Here is a 12,071-nt window from a genome sequence, read left to right as displayed (position 1 = left end):
CTTTCACTCTTTCAAGAAATAGGATTGAGAGATTGGTGATGAAGAAAATCGGAAAGGAGGTTATGTGGATGGCCTTCTCTGAATGGGCACAGACCACGAAGACATTTGTGTTCCACATTTTGAAAGGCCATTTAAGGGCTTTCTACTGCAGAGAAGGTTAATTATCAGATGGACAAAATTATGCTCTCTGAGATGTCAGATACTTTCCCCAGACACCGCAGTGTTTGCTCAGTGGGCCCCTGAGCAAAGTGGCTGCGGTGGTTTGAATAGAGGCTGTGCATGGGCTCAGTAACATGACTTCCGCTTACTAAGACTGACTCGGCTAACACCACTTCTGATTGCAAACAGCAAAGAGCAACATTAAGTCCCATTGTGTGGCTTCTCCAACACACAGCACCCAGTGACCAGCAGCTGGAGCCCCTTCAGGCAGTTTCATAGAGGACTGTCTCTGGCGAGATTCCTTCCCATGAAGAGCTTTTCCCAGATGAAAGAGTTCCAGTAAGTTCCAAAGGACAGGTTTCCAGCAAGTTCTGCCAGCAGAGTACCACAGGGACTTCTCCATCATCTCAGTGAGTCACTGCTGTGCTCTCTCCAAGATCTGGATCTTGAATCTGGGAACTGATTCAGATAAAGAACAAATAAACCGTTTTATTAATTTGAGTGATTATTGTCCTGAAATTTCCATTTCATTGTGATGAGAGGAGTTGAAGTCTAGTTTAGCTCTAAGACTATAAAGGTATCCCCAAATTTCACACATCTAAAAATTAGAAATACTTTTCTTCAGTAATTCATAAAAAATCCTTTATTTTTAAGCCAGAGATAATTCTGCATGACTTTTCCTTGTAATTAAAAAAATCCAAATCTTTTATATTTGCATTAATTGTTGTTTTAAAAGGTATAGGAACTTCCCTATTGGTCCAGTGGCTAAGATCCCAGACTCCCAGTGCAGGGGGCCTGGGTTTGATCCCTGGTCTGGGAACTAGATCCCACATGCCAGCCAAATAAATAAATAGATATTTAAAAAATAGAAAAAACATGTTGTTCACAAAGTTGATTGTGACAGAAGAGAGAATTGAGACTGTCTTGTGGATGAGACTTCCTACCGCTTGTCTTGGTCTCAGGCTAACACAGTCTATTGGTGTCTGTTCTGTGGCTGCTTTAGAGCCAGAAAAACAATAATTAACCTTTGTGTCTTATGATTTACAAATTGCTTTTATATGTACCATAACTTTTAATCTACTCAATAACTTTCAGAATTAGTTTTGATAATTTAAGTTCTGTAACCATTTGGCTAAAATATCATATTTTTATTGTAGCAAGTTTAACAGCCATTGAGAAACAAAAATAATAAATTTGAAATGATCTGTAATTCAACTATCAAGTGATAACTGTTGTTAAAACTTTAATGTTCCCTTCTTGTTTTTATACCTATAAAGACATATGTTTTTATAATAATGGAATCATTTGCACATAACCTGCTAACTAATATAAATGTATCACAAATATAATTTTGTGTCATTAAGTGTATTCCTCTTAAACTGTGATCTTAATCCTTTTATAATTGGACCTACTGAAGAATCTAATGAAAGCTATGTTCCCTAAGCCCCAGAAAAAGCAGCTATACAAACACCCAAGTAATATGTATCAGTTAATGAATACAGGAAGATTTAGGATTTATGGGATTTGAAGTTTATATGATTTGGGGACTCTCTTTTATTTTTTGTTTTCAACTTTATTTTTTCTTAGGTTGCATGCTTACTTTTAAAACATCGAAACAATGCAAAATATACAAAGTGATCTGCTCCAACCTGGCCCCAAGCAATTCTAGTAAGTAGAAGGGTATTTTCCCTTATAGCACCCTATTTATGAAATTATAAATGCATAATAATTATTGTAGTATTGATTTTTTAAAAAAATACAACTTGCACCATACAATCCATACAGTTCAATGACTTGATTTTCTCTTTTAATGATATGCTGGACATTGAAGAATTTCTTAATTATGAGAAAATGAATTTAATTTTGACTCTTTATTTTTTAAATTTCAATCTAATTAACGATTAGCTGGTATGAAAACTATTTCTGTAACATTTAAAATTGGTTAATTATTAGTCTTTTGGAAATGCTAAACAGTTTTATTAAACAGAAAACAGAATACATTCAGTATTTGTGATTTCTGCTAAAAAATTATTATTTTGGTTACTAAGAACGAAACAAATCAAAACACTTGTCTAGATGGTAGGATTGAGAAACTGACCTGAAAATGATGGGAAGTCCCTCTTTCTCACACTGCAGGAAGCCCTCTCAAAGAAAAAATTATAAAATTTTATATAAAATCAAATTACAAAATTATATATAAATATGAGTATTTATTTAGAATGAGAAATCACAGGATCTTTCTGGAGACTTGGAGATTCAGGCCCTTTTCAAGTGACACCTGTACGGGAATTTACTAGACATGCTATGCAGAAATGCCTCCTGATCCCAACTTGGAGTCCCCTTAAACGCCTAGAAAAGTCTTTAAGTCTGAGCAACTCAGCGCCACAGGACCCTGCATAAGTGAAGGATTAAGAGAGCACTTCACTGCTCACTCTATTCAGTTCAGTTCAGTCACTCAGTTGTGTCCCACTCTTTATGACCCCATGAACCGCAGCAAGCCAGGCCTCTCTGTCCATCACCAACTCCCAGAGTCCACCCAAATCCATGCCCATTGTGTCGGTGATGCCATCCAACCATCTCATCCTTTGTTGTCCCCTTTTCCTCCTGCCCTCAATCCTTCCCAGCATCAGGGTCTTTTCAAATGAGTCAGTTCTTCGCAGCAGGTGACCCAAGTATTGGAGTTTCAGCTTCAACATCAGTCCTTCCAACGAACACCCAGGACTGATTCTCTTTAGAATGGACTGTTTGGATCTCCTTGCAGTCCAAGGGACTCTTAAGAGTCTTCTCCAACACCACAGTTCAAAAGCATCAATTCTTCGGCCCTCAGCTTTCTTTATAGTCCAACTCTCACATCCATACATGACCACTGGAAAAACCATAGCCTTGACTAGATGGACCTTTGTTGACAAAGTAATGTCTCTGCTTTTAATACGCTGTCTAGGTGGGTCATAACTTTCCTTCCAAGGAGTAAGTGCCTTTTAATTTCATGGCTGCAATCACCATCTGCAGTGATTTTGGAGGCCAAAAAAATAAAGTCAGTCACTGTTTCCCCATCTATTTGCCATGAAGTGATTGGACTGAATGCCATGATCTTAGCCTCAAGGTAAATGCTTGACTGTTAATGAATTATACCTATAGGGCCCCAGGTTAAAACTGCCTTCTCTACCACATCATTTTTTTTTGATTAATTAATTTTTTACTGAAGGATAATTGCTTTACAGAATTTTGCTGTTTTCTGTCATACCTCAACATGAATCAGCCAGAGATATATATATATATATCCCCTCTCTTTGAAACTCCCTCCCTTCTCCCTCCCCATCCCACCCCTCTAGGTTGATACAGAGCCTCTGTTTGAGTTTCCTGAGCCATAGAGCAAATTCCGCTTGCCTATCTATTTTACATATGGTAATGTAAGTTTCCATGTTACTCTTACCATAAATCTCACACTCTCCTCCCCTCTCCCCATGTCCATAAGTCTATTCTCTATGTCTGTTCCTGGTGATCCACTGCATGGCTGTAAAATCAACCAGGTGCCTTCTCTTCAACACTTTAGATGGTTTATAATACCACTCTGGGATAAACATTCTTTTATGTAAATCTCTGTCACTTCCCTGATTATTTCCTTAGGATCAATTTCTGTTAAGTGGATACAAGGGTATGTCAAATTTCCAAATGTGAGCTTTGGCAGGAATATTTAAGTTCTGTTTCACCCATGAAGAAAATGAAGGTGTAGTGGCTTACCAATACAGATCTCTAAAGTCAACTTTTCTGACTTTGAATCATATATCTTTCATAGTCTACCACATGGCTATAGGAAACCATTTCCACTGTAAAGGGTTTTGCCCCCAGATCTGTTCCATTTTGTGAAATGCTGGGGTTGCCTCTCAGCCTTGTCATGTTTGTTTAGGTTCATCTCAGGTTATTCTTGCTGCACTTCTGCTCCAGGGTTTTCTGTGGGACACCTTTTCAGTTCAGTTCAGTCGCTCAGTCGTGTTTGACTCTTTGCGACTCCATGGACTGCAGCACGCCAGGCTTCCCTGTCCATCAGCAACTCCTGGAGATTACTCAAACTCATGTCCATTGAGTCGGCGATGCCATCCAACCATCTCATCCTTTGTCGGCCCCTTCTCCTCCTGCCTTCAATCTTTCCCAGCATTAGGGTCTTTTCTAATGAGTCAGTTCTTCGCATCAGGTGGCCAAAGTATTGGAGTTTCAACTTCAACATCAGTCCTTCCAATGAACACCCAGGACTGATCTCCTTTAGGATGCACTGGTTGGATCTCCTTGCAGTCCAAGGGACTCTCAAGTGTCTTCTCCAACAACACAGTTCAAAAGCATCAGTTGTTTGGTGCTCAGCTTTCTTCATAGTCCAACTCTCACATCCATACATGACTACTGGGAAAACCATAGCCTTGACTAGATGGACCTTTGTTGGCTAAGTAATGTCTCTGCTTTTTAATATGCTATCTAGGTTGGTCATAACTTTTCTTCCAAGGAGCAAGCATCTTTTAATTTCATGGCTAAAAGTCACCATCTGCAGTGATTTTGGAGCCCCCCAAAATAGTCTGTCATTGTTTCCACTGTTTCCCCATCTATTTCCCATGAAGTGATGGGACCAGATGCCATGATCTTGGTTTTCTGAATGTTGAGATTTAAGCCAACTTTTTCACTCTCTTCTTTTACTTTTATCAAGAGGCTCTTTAGTTCTTCTTCACTTTCTGCCATAAGGGTGGTGTCATCTGCATATCTGAGGTTATTGAGATTTCTCCCAGCAATCTTGATTCCAGCTTGTGCTTCATCCAGCTCAGCGTTTCTTATGATGTATTCTGCATAGAAGTTAAATAAGCAAGGTGACAATATACAGCCTTGACATACTCTTTTCCCTATTTGGAACCAGTCTGTTGTTCCATGTCCAGTTCTAACTGTTGCTTCCTGACCTGCATACAGATTTCTCAACAGGCAGGTCAGGTGGTCTGGTATTCCTGTCTCGTGAAGAATTTTCCACATTTTGTTGTGACACACACAGTCAAAAGCTTTGGCATAGTCAATAAAGCAGATGTTTTTGCTTTTTCGATGACCCTGCGGATGTTGGCAATTTGATCTCTGGTTCCTCTGCCTTTTCTAAATCCAGCTTGAACATCTGAAAGTTCATGGTTCACGTATTGCTGAAGCCTGGCTTGGAGAATTTTGAGCATTACTTTACTAGCGTGTGAGATGAGTGCAACTGTGTGGTAGTTTGAGCATTCTCTGGCATTGCCTTTATAGGGATTGGAATGAAAACTGACCTTTTCCGGTCCTGTGGCCACTGCTGAGTTTTCCAAATTTGCTGGCATATTGAGTGCAGCACTTTCACAGCATCATCTTCCAGGATTTGAAATAGCTCCACTGGAATTCCGTCACCTCCTCTAGCTTTGTTTGTAGTGATGCTTCCTTTGGCCCACTTGACTTTGCATTCCAGGATGTCTGGCTCTAGGTGAGTGATCACACCATCATGATTATCTGGGTTGTGAAGATCTTTTTTGAATAGTTTTTTCGTGTATTCTTGCCACCTCTTCTTAAAATCTTCTGCTTCTGTTAGGTCCATATCATTTTTATCCTTTATTGTTCCCATCTTTGCATGAAATGTTCTCTTGATATCTCTAATTTTCTTGAAGAGAGCCCTAATCTTTCCCATTCTATTTTTCCCTCTATTTCTTTGCATTGATCCCTGAGGAAGGCTTTCTTATATCTCCTTGCTATTCTTTGGAACTCTGCATTCAAATGGGTATATCTTTCCTTTTCTCCTTTGCTTTTTACTTCTCTTCTTTTCACAGCTCTTTGTAAGGCCTCCTCAGACAACCATTTTGACTTTTTGCATTTCTTTTTCTTGGGGATGGTCTTGATCTCTGCCTCCTGTACAATGTCACAAACTTCCGTCCATGGTTTTTCAGGCACTCTGTCTATTAGATCTAATTCCTTGAATCTATTTCTGACTTCCACTGTATAATTGTTAGGGATTTGATTTAGGTCATACCTGAATGGTCCAGTGGTTTTCTCTGTTTTCTTCAATTTAAGTCTGAATTTGGCAATAAGGAGTTCATGATCTGAGCCACAGTCAGCTCTTGGTCTTGTTTTTGCTGACTGTATAGAGCTTCTCCATCTTTGGCTGCAAAGAATATAATCAATCTGATTTTGGTTTTGATCATCTGGTGATGTCCATGTGTAGGGAAATCTTTTAATCTGATACAGAATACCTTTTGGTTATTTTGTTGAGCGTTATCATTTGTTTAACTCCACAGAATATTTCAGGAGGATTGCATCTGGCACATAGGAGGTGCTCAATAAATTGATGACTGTTGAATGATATTGAATAGTTATTACAATCCTAAAAAGAAACAGTCCCCAACCTTTTTGGCACCAGGGATTGGTCTCGTGGAAGACAATTTTCCCTTAAATGGGGTGAGGGGGAGTGGGAAGGGAAGAGGTTCAGGTGGTAATGCCAGAAATGGGGAGCACTGGGGAGCAGTAGATGGAGCTCCACTCACTTGCCTGACACTCACTTCCTGCTGTGTGGCCTGGTTCCTAACAGGCCTCAGACTGGTACCTGTTTGAGACCTGTGTGTTGGGGACCCCTGTGATTGAGGTTGCAACTCCAAAAGACTGGATATGTTTCAGAAACTTCATAATTGAGCTTGTGCATCTAATATTTATGGTTTCAGATGGAAATGACTATACTTTTGAGAGAAGTACCATTATTCTAAACCTCATGGCTATACAGTTTCGTTATAAAGTTTATTGCACTTTGTATGTTTCTCTAATAAAGATAGGGAGGTAAGGAAATTAACAAAAGAGGAGATTGAAATAGTTGAGCTCCATGCTCACCTTTCTCTCCCAGTCTACTCCAAAGTTAAAATAATTAAACATTTATTGAATACCTACAACACAGAGGCTGGGCTTCCCTGGTGGCTCTGTGGTAAAGAATCCACCTGCCAATGCAGAAGACATGGGTTGGATCCCTGAGTCGGGAAAATCCTCTGGAGAAGGAAATGGTAACCGACTCCAGTGTTCTTGCCTGGAAAATCCCATGAACAGAGGTGTCTGGTGGTATACCACCCATGGGGTCTCAAAAGAGTTGCACATGACTTAGCAACTAAACAACAACAAGGCATGAACTAGACTGATTTGAATAGTATCATTAAATGAATATGATTTATGGTCAGTCTCTGGTCTACATCACAATTACAAACGTCAAGTTTTTTTTTTTTTTTTTTTAATATCATAATAGGGTGTGTTGTTGGAGAAGGCAATGGCACCCCACTCCAGTACTCTTGCCTGGAAAATCCCATGGATGGAGGGGCCTGGTAGGCTGCAGTCCATGGGGTTGCTGATGGTCGGACACGACTGAGCGACTTCACTTTGACTTTTCACTTTCCTGCATTGGAGAAGGAAATGGCAACCCACTCCAGTGCTCTTGCCTGGAGAATCCCAGGGACGGGGGAGCCTGGTGGGCTGCCGTCTATGGGGTCGCACAGAGTCGGACACGACTAAAGTGACTTAGCAGTAGGGTGTGTTGAGAAAGCTGAGGCACCAACAGGGATTGGTTCTGCTTTTTACTTACTTGTGTGGGTTAATATACTGGGTCTGTCTCCTGGCCGTTAAACCATACGAATGACATTTTGTTCAAGTTGAATGCTAATTCCACAAAACACACTTTCACATTTATATCTATACCTTTTTAGGTATGCACATGCTAAGTGGGCATGCTAAGTCACCTTAGGCATGTCTGACTCTTTGTGACCCCATGGACTGTAGCCTGACAGGCTTCTCTGTCCATAGGATGCTCCAGTTGAGACTACTGGAGTGGGTTGCCATGCCCTCCTACAGGGGATCTTCCCCATTCATCGATCAAACCCATGTCTCTTAAGTCTCCTGCATTGGCAGGTGCGTTCTTTACCACTAGTGCCAACGGAGAAGCCCATACCTTTTTACATTGCAGGTTAATTCATTGAGGAAGATGTTCTTTGAATAAAGTTTTGTGTATATCACATATATTTAATTTTTGTGAAGTGTTAAATATTTAGATAATTAGGTGTTTTTGGATAATGGTTTTCAGGCTGCGTGGTTTGGTGTGGTAATTGTTTTAAAATTATTTAAAGTACTGTAACCTACCTTTGGTGTTCAGTCAAGGAAACTACAGGATTTAGTTAAAATGTTAGTCTCTTGTTTATCTGAGTAAGACACTTGCCAAGGGCAAACTGCAGGATGTACCTTGGATTACCTTTTGAATGGCCTTCACACCTGCTTACTTTCTTTTAAACAGGATGATAAGAAAATAAAACAAAACCTTAGAGCTCTCAATTTATTTCCCTATCTGGTTGTAACAACTTTACATTCCTTACCAGCTACTACAAACAGCAGCAAAGACGATCCATGCTCTTGAAAAAAAGTAAATGTCAGTATTTATTAGGAATATATTATAGTGTACTTACATACAGTCAAAACAGAAGAAGAGTGTATCAGTATTTTAATCTGTCTGACACATTACTTTGGCTCAGATAAAACATTCCATCTCTGCCTTCAGTGGCTAATTTAGCATTACCATTTTTGAGACTTATGTATGCACGTTTACAAAAAAAGCAAAAAATAAATCAGCACGCTATTTTGCTTGTTGCAGCGCTAGATAACTGATTTATGGAGGCACTGCCACAAGGTGAAATTTCATTGTTTCTGGGAGCTCAGATGTGATAGCTGCTTCCTTTATCTTCTTATCTTGAGCTCTCTTTGAAGTCAGGAAAAGGCTAAATTTTACTGCGGTCCTCAGGGTCCAATGTGACCTCACCTGAGTCCGAGTTAATAACCGCTGGTCCGGCGCCGCAAAAGCCTCTTAAGAGGGTGGGGTTGGGTTCCAGCTTAGTTTTGGGAAAAAGCGGAGGCTCTAATTGGGAGCGTACAGGAAGGTGACTTTCCGGACGTGGGGAGCCGCCCGGAGACTCATTTGGCTGGGTAGGGCAGCAGCTGCAGGGTACAACAGCCGGCTTCCCGAACAGCACCCGCTGCAAAATCCCGCCCGGGTCTCCCCCGCCCCCAAACAACGGCGCGCGCTCCCCGCCCTCTCCCTGCGCGCGCTCCCTCCGTTCTCACGCGCGCTCCCCAACGCGCTCCCCGTCGCTGCTCCCGCCCGCACTCACCCCGCCCTCTCCGCGGAGCGCGCTTACCCGGCCCGCGCGCACGCGCGCCCCGCCCTCCCTCCCGCCCGGCGCGCGCGAGCCGGCGGGCTGAGAAGTGCGGTGGGCGGGGCGCCGCGCTGACGTTGCCTGGGATGCTGGCAGGTTCCGCCGCCGCCGCCGCCACCGCCGCCGCCGCCACCGCCGCCGCCGCCGCCACCGCCGCCACCGCCACCACCACCTCCTCCATCTCCTCCTCCTCCTCCTCCTCCTCCTTCTCGCCTGCCACCGGGGTTTGTATGAAAACACCCGGCGGCGGGCGGCGAGGTATCCGCGGTGTGTCGGGAGAGCAGCAGCTCGCGCTGCCGACGCCGAGCCGGGTGCTGCGGCTCTGCCTAGCTCCTGCCAGCGCCCCATCCTGAGCCGGTGAGCGCCCCGCCGCCGCCGCCGTCCGCGCGTCCTGGCCGGCAGCCCCTCGGCCGCGGCTAATCCTCCAGGCAGCCACCACTTCGCTCTCCCCGGCCGCTGTGTCTTGGGGGCGGGAGAAGCAAGGAAGGAGCGACCCCCGGCCCTCCTCGGTCTGCGCCCTGCTACCTCTGGGCCCCTTACCTGACAGGTTGTGTAACCCGTGTCTTTCTGGGGTGGCCCGGGTCTTGAAGGGAATCCCTGATGGGTGGGGGCTTTGGCCGATTTCTGGAAAACGCCCCACCCCGCCCCCACCCATGGTCACTCGGTCGTCCCCTCTCCAGCCCTCGCGGAGGGTACCCGGTTAGGTCTCCGAGCAGAGGCGGCCCCCTGCCCTGCTCTTCCTTTCTCTCGGCGGTGACCGCGGTGCAGCGCGGAGGTGAGCTGTGCGGAGGGGCGGTGGGCAGGGGCCGGGCGCGCGCCTTGCCTCCGCACCTACCCAGCTCTCAGCCCCTAAGTGCACCCGGCTTCAAGGTGGGTGGTGGTGTGAAGACGGCGATGGCCGAGCTTACTTCCTTTCTATGGTTGACTTGACCCGAAGTGTGTTCTCTGCTTACAACTTGTCGCCTTGTGGGTTTGATTTGGACATGAATGAGATCGCCCTAGATGACAGTGCAGAGTTTCCCTCCAGCCTTGCTTCCTGAGTTGCGGGTTTTTCATGCGAGTGTGCAGGGGCACCTGCAACCCCACGCAAAGGCTTGCTGGGGGCTCCACGGTGGTTACCCTCCTGCGCCTTTAAGTCTCTTAATGTACCAGTGCAGGTTTGAGTCCGTCGGTTTCCTTTCATGGGCATTTATCCATCTTGGAATAGAGTTTTACACATCGTTGTGAATGTTGATAACATAAAGCTTGTTTCTCTTTTTTAAGATAGCTTCCTCAAGTGCCTGCAGGTCTAGCACTGCTGATGACTTAATATGTTTTAAGACTCAGTAGAAATTTTCTGTGGCAATGTTAATTCTGCGTGGGTTTGTTTTTTTCTTCTTACTTTCAGGTATTCAAAATTGTAACAGTGTTTATGATGTACGTTTGTAGCAGTGTCTGTGATGTAGTTAGTACAGTTTGTGGGTAGAAAGGACTTTTAACAGTCTGCTGGACACTCATTTTCACTTACCATTTATGTCTTTTTTGTAATCTTTATGTAAATCGAGTTATCTCTTTCTTTGTTATCCTCTGAATTTGTTTTAGAAATTTTTTTTTTTTAATCCCTGAGAAAACCAGAAAGTTATTTTTGTAATTATATTGTGGAATGTTTTCAGTTCAGTAGGCCAAAAAAATAGTAGTTTATTTAAGGCACTCTGTATGGTACATATTTTAAAACGTGTGCCAAATGTTAACACTAAACAAAAACTCTGAAATATCTCTGAGTATTTTCTTCTGTAATTACTGTGAGATAGTTAGTGCTTATCCACCCCTTATTCCTTATCCTTAAGGCTGGTTTGTAATATGACTTATTCCACTTTGCTTGATTTAATTTCTACAGCGAAGTTCTAAGTTCATTTTTAATGACCTCAAAACTCTGCCTTAAGTTGCTTCAACACATATTTGGAACTTCATTCTCACTCTGAACACTGAAATGAAAGGCGTAGACGTAGAGCTACCCTTGTAATTAGCCACATTGCAAAACATTTAGATGTAGTGTAATTTGAACTTTTGTAAAAGCAGTTTTTATAAAGCTCTATCAATTGATTTGAATTGAGGCATTATTCTCTTTGGAATAGTCTAGTTAGATTCTTAAATACCAATGGTTTTTATCTTCAATTGCAGAAGGCGAAGAGGTCCAAGACTTGTGAAATTATCTAACTTATATTCTATATGTTGGGCTAAAGAAAAATGTCCTCCACAGTTTTACCTTCCAAAATCTACTCTTCTTGCCTGAGGTCCTCTGGTACTTGGAAGTTGAACAGCAGCTGCAGAGTAATGGATGAACCTGTCAGAGGGCTCTCTGCAAATTGGAAGCTTCTCTTAGGCAGTATGAACAACAGAAATGGTCTACAGTGGACATTGACTTTCAACTTTATGTATTATTGTTGGTTACTTGCCTGTGTGTACGGTAGTGTAGTGGCTAAAGGGCTGGGCCTCAGAGTCAGACAGGCTGGATTTAAATCCTGGCTTTGCTTTGGGCAAGTTATTTATCTTCTTTGTGGTTCAGTTTTCTGAACTCCAAAAATGGGGATAATTATGGCGTATACTCTTAAGATGATCTTAAATGTTAAGTGCTTAGCCCACAGTGCCTGGCACATAGAAAATGCTCAATAAATATTATTATTGCTTCTGTGTTTCCTTGGCACAGGGGATGTCGTAGCT

At 42.9% G+C, this 12,071-nt stretch overlaps 1 protein-coding gene across 4 annotated transcripts in view; it reads left to right on the top strand.

Annotated features, from left to right (window-relative positions):
• Nucleotides 1-9,518: 9,518 nt before the first annotated feature.
• The window catches only part of AGTPBP1 (ATP/GTP binding carboxypeptidase 1), a 194,384-nt gene continuing 191,831 nt past the window's right edge, over nucleotides 9,519-12,071 (top strand). For 3 of the 4 annotated variants that reach the window (XM_025281964.2, XM_025281965.2, XM_025281962.2), the window contains exon 1: nucleotides 9,519-9,728. The gene's annotated coding sequence lies outside the window, so the exon portion shown is untranslated. The other variant, XM_006066833.3, reaches the window with a different exon arrangement.

Source organism: Bubalus bubalis, chromosome 3 (assembly GCF_019923935.1).
Source record: "Bubalus bubalis isolate 160015118507 breed Murrah chromosome 3, NDDB_SH_1, whole genome shotgun sequence".
Taxonomy (NCBI): Eukaryota; Metazoa; Chordata; class Mammalia; order Artiodactyla; family Bovidae; genus Bubalus; species Bubalus bubalis.
Note: the sequence above shows the minus strand (reverse complement) of the source record. Positions and strands in the feature narration are given on the sequence as shown.